This window comes from Tachyglossus aculeatus, unplaced genomic scaffold, assembly GCF_015852505.1.
Source record: "Tachyglossus aculeatus isolate mTacAcu1 unplaced genomic scaffold, mTacAcu1.pri scaffold_123_arrow_ctg1, whole genome shotgun sequence".
Classification (NCBI taxonomy): Eukaryota; Metazoa; Chordata; class Mammalia; order Monotremata; family Tachyglossidae; genus Tachyglossus; species Tachyglossus aculeatus.
Window position 1 is genome coordinate 492,051 of NW_024044852.1, and position 8,817 is coordinate 500,867.

Below are 8,817 nucleotides of genomic sequence, written 5' to 3' on the forward strand. Positions count from 1 at the left end.
CATCATCTGTGCACTTGGCTTTGTTACCTTTGGGAGCATGATATTGACCTCACCCTCAACCCTGCAGCACATACATACAGATCCATAATTGTTTTATGTATGTGAAGATCTACCTTCCCCTCTCGACTGCAAACTTGTTGTGGGTAGAGAATGTGTCCACGAACTCTGTGGTATTGTACTCTACCCAGCGTACACGTCACTGCACAGAGTATGTGCTCAATAAATACCGATGATGGATTTATTCATTGATCAAGGTGGTAAATAAAGCCACATGAATACATAGATGCCTCTAACGAGTTAAGTGCAGAATGTGCTAAGTAGGCACCCAGAACAGAACCTGTGGGACACTGACAACCAGCAGATGAGAGGGGAAAGAGTTGCCAAAAAACAAAACGAAGGGATTACAATCTCTGGAAGAAGTCATATTTCCTACTGATGAATTTTCTCAGGGCCCCTTTCATTTCCTTGTTCCTCAGGCTGTAGATGAAAGGGTTCAGCATGGGGGTCACCACTGAATACATCACGGATGCTATAGAGTCTTTCCTGGACTTGTGGGTGGACCGGGGGCTGATGTAGACCCAAAGGGAAGTGCCATAGAACAAGGAGACCACAGACAGATGAGAGCCACAGGTGGAGAAAGCTTTAAACCTTCCCCCGGCAGATGGGATTATTAAAATAGTGGAGAAAATCTGATTGTAAGAGAACAGAAGTCCTGTGAGGGGACCTAGCCCTAACAGAGCAGCAAGAACTAAGAGCAATATTTCATTGATGAGTGGATCGGTGCAGGAAAGTTTTATGATTTGGACAGGTTCACAGAAGAAGTGATGGATTTTATTGTCTGCACAGAAGGATATTCGAATCACCATTTAAGTATGTGTCAGAGCATGGAGATTGCTGATAATCCAGGACCCAGCTACCATCAGAGCACAGAGCCGTGGGCCCATGAAGGTGGTGTAATGGAGTGGGTGGCATATAGCCACATAGCCGTCATAAGCCATTCCAGTGAGGAGAAAGTGGTCCAGAGTTCTGAACAGAATGAAGAAATACATTTGCGCCAGGCACCCAGCATAGGATATGGATTTATTGTAGGTCTGAATGTTGATCAGCATCTTGGGGACTGTGGTGGACAGGAAACAGATGTCGGCCAGGGAGAGGTTGGTGAGGAAGAAGTACATGGGCTTGTGCAGGTGCGGGTCAGATTTGATAGCCAGGATGATGAGCAGGTTCCCCAGGACCCCAAGCAGGTACATCCAGAGGAACAGCATGAAGAGGAGCTGCTGCTGCTGCTCCACCCGGTCGGACAGTCACAGGAGGAGGAATTCTGAGATGCCAGTTTGGTTTTCCCTGTCCATTCGGCCGGAGGATCTGCTGGGGGAGATGTGGCAGGAGAATGGGATGGAGGAGCAATCAAATCCTAGTTCAGACTCAGTCTGGACTTTATGCAGTTTAATGTGTTTTTGCCGGGGCAGGGCAGGGTAAACAGTGGAGAGATCCCTGCTACTCGATTTCATACATTTCCTCGCTTTATTGGAAATGTGGTTGGGAGGGATGGGTTCTGGCCAGAATATTTGTTCATCTTTGATTGTCCTGCTCAGACTCTCCAGCCTTCCTGGAGTCCTGTGTCAACCATTCCCGGGCCTGGGTGTGTGTCAACACTAGGTGATGCGGGTTCTATTTCTGCCTCATCCCCAGGCACAGAATTGGGCTCTCAATCCAGCTGCTCCTCATTTTCCATGGAATACCCCATCAGAGACTCGGAGCCCATCATCAGTGGCCCCTCAGGCTTCTCCTCACCCGAATCAATAATCCCAGTTTCTTCAGACACCCCATTCCCAGACATTTCTCCATCATCACTTCTCCCTCTGAAGCCTTCTCCATGGAATCTCATCCCACTTCTCAGGTCAAGCCTACTCAGTACTAAGGAGAAAAATTGTGCCTTGCTCATTTTGGTGCTAAAAGGATATTGCTGGGCCCTGTTGATGGACTTTACAGTGTTTGCAGTTGCCCTGCACCCTACCCTTAGCAAATGCCCCCAGCTCCTTCCTTATTCCTTCTTAATAAGTTTATTTTTGCCTTCTTTTAAAGCCCCACGTACTTGTTTCTGCCACGCTCAGTTCCAGCCCTTCCTCCCAGTCTTGTTTATCTTCCACATTTCTGGACTTCCCATAAGAATGAGGGTTCTAGCATCTGCAGGGGGTGGTCCAATGGCTAGAGTAGTCTCCTCAAAACCCACCCAACAATTTAAGGAGTGAAGTCAGATTCTATCAAGAGTGGAGGGTTGGCCATCCATCCCGCCGGGGTCCCCAGTAGAGGGAAGCTCCAGTCTGTGATGAGCCGCTGGCTGGCCAGGTGAGTCTTCTTCCTCTCCACCGCAGGATGAAAATAAAGCCCATACCACCTAGGAAACCCTGGAAAAAACTGCAGGCATTTGTACTGTAGTACTCTTGATTGGAGAGGAGAGAATCTTGGTAATTCCCCCTGCCCCCAAGTGCTGCTTTAGCTATTTATTAAATTTTGATAATTTTGGGAATTAAATCATGAAATGGCTCTTATTTTGGATTGTAATTTACTGTTGTTCTTTTTCTCCTGTGGGTCTCTCTTCCCTTACCTAGTGGGGTCAGGGTCCAGAGAACTGGGACCGTGTCTTGTATTTTTCTTCACTGCAGAGATTATGCCTGCCTACCCTCTTCTGCTGTGCTTTCCCAGAATCTTAGTACAGTGCTCTACACACAAGTGTTCAATAAATACCAGTGATTAAATACCAGGGCTTAGTATGAGGTAAGTGCTAAAGAATAACACTAATAGAATCCTGAAAATGGCTGTTACGATGTGATTAATGCTTTTAAAACCTCTAGAAACCCTTGATGACAGGTAAACATATCCCCCTCTTCTCCCTGTTCTAGCAGGGCAACCCACCTAATTAACACCTCCAAGGTCCAGGGAGTAAACTCTCCCCCATCCCTGAATCCATTGTTAAGCCTAGGCATTTCCCGGGTTTAAACACTGCAGGTTGAAATCCGTGTCAGCGAGTATGAAGTAGTTATAGTTGGCTCAGTGGGATTCTAGGTGATTGGAGCCATGAAACTCTGTTAAGTGGTTCTGGTCCAGCTTGGCTGATCCATGCTGATCAAACCCCCAGCCCATCTTTCTCCAGCCCCGCAGTCCTGAGAGCCAGCCCTTCTTCTGGAGCAATCCTAGTATCCAGCAGTTTTCACCTGTGATGGCCCTTGACCAGTTAGGTCTTCCAAGCCATCCTGTCACTTCAAACCTGTCCCACCTCACTTCTCCTGCAAATCCTCACCTTGCTTTGCCCCTGACTCTTTTAAAAAGTGATATTTAAGGTCTTACAATTTTTCAGGCACTGTACTGAGCCCTGGGGTAGATGCATGGCAATCAGGCTGACACTTTCCATATCCCACATGGGGCTCACAGTCATAGTTCACATTTTATAGATGAGGTAAGTGAGGCACAGAGAAGTTCTATGACTTGCCCAAGGTCACAGGGTAGACAAGTGGCAGAGCTGGAACTAGAACCCAGGTCCTGTTTACTTCCAGGCTTGCGTTCTCTCCACTGGGCCAAGCTGCTTCTCTAGGTAAAAATTTGTCATCCATGATCTCATCTGGGACACCAGCCATCTAATTCCCTCAACCCAGGTGGATGGGCCATTTTTTTATGGTATCTGTTATACACTTAATATGTGCCAGACGCACTGTAGTATGTAGCGTGGCTCAATGGAAAGAGCACGGGCTTGGCTGTCAGAGGTCATGGGTTCTAATCACGGCTCTGCCACTTGCCAGCTATGTGACTTTGGGCAAGTTCCTTAACTTCTCCGTGCCTCAGTTCCCTCATCTGTAAAATGGGCATTAAGACTGCGAGCTCCACGTGGTACAGCCTCATTACCTTGTATCGCCCCAGCGTTTAGAACAGTGCTTAGCACATAGTAAGTGCTTAACAAATACCATCATCATCATCGTCACTGCAATAGATCCAAATTAATCAGGTTCGACGTAGTCCATGTCTCACATGGCACTCTCAGTCCATCCTCATTTTACAGGGAAGGCACAGGGAAGTGAAGTGACTTGGCCAATGTCACACAGCAGACAAGTGGCAGGAGCTGGGAACAAAACCCAGTCCTTCTGACTCCCAGGTCCATGCTCTATCCACTAGGCCACACTGCTTCTCAAGATCTCGCCCAGGAATGGTCGGTCTTAGATTCTTGTCTTATTGGATGACTTTGAGGGTAAATTAGGGATATTAGATGAGTTATCCCTAACCATTTACATGATATTAAGGAGAGTAACTGTTACCAGTTGGCCACTGATCCACTGGGTATAGGGTCCACAAGCTGCAGGATAAGTGATGCCAGCAAGATAGTGTATACAGCGTGCATCGGATGATCTTGGACAGACTGCTTGGTCATCTCGGGAACTAATTGTTCATTCTTGGAAGAGTCCTCCAGCGACCCACTCTTTGCATCACCCAAAGGAGGAACTTCCCTCTGAGGCTTCCCGCAGACTACCAGCAAGACTAACTAAGGATCTCTCAAAAAGGGTTCAAACCTATGATCATCAAAAGAAGGAGGACCTAGGACTGGAGGCATCACCAGAAAATAGAAATTTCCTCTCCAGGTTCATTAAAAGGAGGGAGGGACTTCCTCTGTGTGCAGAGCAGCAACTGGGAAGACTTTTAGTGGGGGTGCATTAGAATATAAAAGGCACAACTAGTTGCCGCAAAAGTGTGTGTCTATCTGTTTGTACCAGGATGGTGCACCTTGTTATCTGGGATCCAGTGGGATGTTTTAATAAAGAGGACCTGTTATGCACTGAGATCTTGGGGTATAGTGTCTTCAGTAATGGCTATGGAATGAGACAGACAGTTTCCTGTTCCCTGAAAGGGTCAGTGAAAATAGTAATGATTCATTCATTCAATCAGATTTATTGAGTGCTTACTGTTATGCAGAGCACTGTACTAAGCATTTGGAAAGTAAATTCGGCAATAGATATAGAGAATCCCTGCCCAACAACAAGCTCACAGCCTGAAAGCAGGAGACAGACAACAAAACAAAATAAGTAGACAGCTATCGATACCATCAATATAGATAAATAGAGCTATATATAATATTTAGTATTATTATTATTAATAAAATAAAGTAATAATTTTGTACAAATATGAACAAGTGCCATGGGGAGGGGAAGGGGGTAGAGTAGAGGGATGGAGTTGAGGCGGTGGGGAGGGGAGGAGGAGCAGAGGAAAAGGGGGGCTCAGTCTGGGAAGGCATCCTGAAGGAGGTGAGCTCACAGTAGGGCCTTGAAGAGGGGAAGAGTGCTAGTTTGATTAATTAATTATTAATAAGTAATAATGGTATTTGTTAAGCGCTTACTATTAGCAAAGCACTGTTCTAAGCGCTGAGCACTGTTCTAAGTGCTGTTGTAAGTTTGATGTGAGTAGGGAGGTCATATCTCACTTTCAGAATGCCCCGATATTGTGGCTTTTAGACTCCTGCGGACGCCCTGGGGCAGCTGGCTGGGATGTGCTTGTAGCCTCAATATTGGATCAGGGTGAAGGCTAAAGTTCTCCCATCGTGACTTGGGAATAGGCATGGGTGCTCCTGTGTGCTGGGACGGGGGGTCGTTTCCTACCTGTGCAGGTCGTCTTGGGGTCAGTCGGGCAATGAAGGCTGTCTGCACCATCCGCCTTCTTTGTCCCTTCGGTTGATGGACCTTGTGGTGGGGAAATCGTCCTGGAACAATCAGTGTAGCTGAGGGGGAAGAGGGATGGGGAGATGTGGAGCTCCAAGCCGAAGCGCTGCATCCCCAACCACAGGCACAGTGGTGGTGTGACTGGGGCTTACGGCAGGACTATTTGCAGGAGTCTCTGGTCCCTCAGGCCCCGCAGTTTATGGCTCCCCCAGCTCCGTGTGAGAACACACAAACTCTCAGTGCCTGGTCTCCCTGCTGGGCTTTGCTTAGGGAAATTTCCCAGGAGATTTTCTGTTTAAAGTGGTATTTAAGTACTTACCATGTGCCAGGCTTTGTACTAAGAGTGGGGTAGATACAAGATAATCGGGATCAATCAATCAATCAATCGTATTTATTGAGCGCTTACTGTATGCAGAGCACTGTACTAAGCGCTTGGGAAGTACAAGTTGGCAACATATAGAGACAGTCCCTACCCAACAGTGGGTTCACAGTGTAAAAGGGAGAGACAGAGAACAAAACCAAACATACTAACAAAATAAAATGAATTAAATAGAATAGATACGTACAGGTTAAATAAATAAATAAATAGAGTAATAAATATGTACAAACATATATACATATATACAGGTGCTGTGGGGAAGGGAAGGAGGTAAGATGGGGGGATGGAGAGGGTGACGAGGGGGAGAGGAAGGAAGGGGCTCAGTCTGGGAAGGCCTCCTGGATGGACACAATCTCTGTCTCACAAGGGACTCACAATCCTAATCTCCATTTCATAGATGAGGTAAATGAGGCCCAGAAAAGTGAAGGGACTTGTGACTTGTCCATGGTCACACAGCAGAGAAGTGTCAGAAGCAGGATTAGAACCCTGGTCTTCCAACTCCCAGGCCCATACTAGGTCCACCAGGCCATGCTGCTTCCCTAATAATAATGGCATAGGTTATGTGCCAAGCATTGTACTAAGGGCTGGGGCAGATATAAGATGATTAGGTCTCACAGTCTCAGTAGGAGGGGGAACAGGTACTGAATCCCCATTTTACAGATAAGGACCTGAAGCACAGAAAAGTTAAGTGACATGTCCAAAGTCACACAGCAGACAAGTGGTGAGCTGGGATAAGAGCCCAGTTTCTCTGACTCCCATGTCCCTGATCTTTCCACTAGGCCACACTGCTTCTCTGGTCAACAGAATATTGGTGACCATAAAGGAGACTGGTAAACTCTCACTAGGAATGTAGTCTGTTCCTCTCCTACGAAAAACAAACAAAACCAAATTGTACATGACAAAAAGTATGTGATATTTGAGAGCTGGCTAAACTTTCTGAGACAAATAAGCCTCAGGTGAATCAGCATGTCAGAGTCCTCAAGAGAAGACACTTTTCCTGTTGAATGCCTTTCTCAGGGTCATTTTCATATTCTTGTTCCTCAGACTGTAGATGAAGGGATTCATTGTGGGGATGACCACTGTGTGCAGCACAGATGCTATCGAGCCCTTACTGAATGTTTGGGTAGATGTTGGACAAAGGTAGGTCCCAAGGGTGGTGCTATAGAATAAAGAGACCACAGACAGGTGAGAAGCACAAGTGCTGAAAGCTTTCCACCTACCCCCTGCAGATGGGATTCTCAATATGGTCAAGATGGTGAGAACGTAAGAGAACAGAAGGCCGGTGATTGGACCTACCCCAACTCCTACTGCAGAGACAAACATGATTACTTCATTGATGAAAATGCTAGAACAGGAAAGCTTTAGGATCTGGTAAAGTTCACAGAAGAAGTGAAGAATTTCCCAATTGGTACAGAAGGATAAGCGAACCACCAATAGGGTGTGTGTCAGGGCATGGAGGGAACTGAAGATCCAGGATCCAGCAACCACCAGGGTACAGAGCCGTGGGCTCATGATGGTGGTGTAGTGGAGGGGGTGACATATGGCCTCGTAACGATCATATGCCATCCCGGTGAGGAGAAAGTGGTCCAGAGTTCCAAACAGAAGGAAGAAGTACATTTGTGCCAGGCAGACAGGGTAGGATATGGATTTGTCGTGGTTCTGAATGTTGACCTGCATCTTGGGGACCGTGGTGGACAGGAAGCAGATGTCAGCCAGGGAGAGGTTGGTGAGGAAGAAGTACATGGGGGTGTGCAGGTGTGGGTCAAAGCTGACGGCCAGGATGATGAGTAGGCTCCCCAGAACTCCAAGCAGGTACAACCAGAGGAACAGCATGAAGAGGAGCTGCCGCTGCTCTGCCAAGTTGGACAGTCCTAGGAGGAGGAATTCTGAGACGCCCGTTTGGTTTCCCCTCTCCATGGGGCTGGAGGATCTGCTGGGGGAGATGTGGCAGGAGAATGGGATGGTGGAGCAATCACAACCTGGTTCAGACTCAGACTAGGTTTTATGCAGTTTAATGTGTGTGTTCTTGTGCAGGGCATGGTAAATAGTGGAGAGACTCCTGCTGCTCCATTTCAGACATCTCCGCACCTTTATAGGAAATGTGGTTGGGAGGGCTGGGTTCTGGCTGGAGTATTTGTTCATCTGAGATTCTCCTGCTCACACTCACCAGCCTTCCTGGGGTCCTGGGTTCACCCTTCCCGGGCACGTGTGTGTATCGGCAGAAGGTGCAGAGGGTTCTATTTTGCCCCACCCCCAGGCACAGCATTGGGCTCTCCCGGTCTGGCTACTCCTCATTCTCCATGGAACACCCCATCAGAGACTCGGAGCTCATCATCAGTGGCCCTTCAGGTTTCTCCTCACCGGATTGAACAATCCCAGTTTCTTCAGACACCCCCATTCCCTGACATTTCTCCATCATCACTACTCTCTCCTGAGCTTTCTCCATGGAATCTCATCCCAATTCTCAGGCCAAGCGTATTCATGCCTAAGGAGAAAAATTGTGCCTTGCTCATTTTGGTGCTAAAAGAATATTTCTGGGTCCTGTTGATGGAGTTTATGGTGCTTGCAGCTGTTCTGCACCCTACCCTTAGCAAATGCTCTCCAACTCCTTTCTTATGCCTTTTTATAAGTTTATTTTTGCTTGCTTTTTAAGCCCATCACACCAGTTTTAGCAAGGGTCAGCCCACTCCTCACTCCCAGTCTTTTTTGTCTTCCTCGTGTCTGGAGTTCCCATAAGAA

At 47.3% G+C, this 8,817-nt stretch overlaps 1 pseudogene; it reads right to left on the reverse strand.

Annotated features, from left to right (window-relative positions):
* Positions 1 to 401: 401 nt before the first annotated feature.
* On the reverse strand, positions 402 to 7,995 carry LOC119922752 (annotated as a pseudogene).
* Between the last annotated feature and the right edge of the window lie 822 nt (positions 7,996 to 8,817).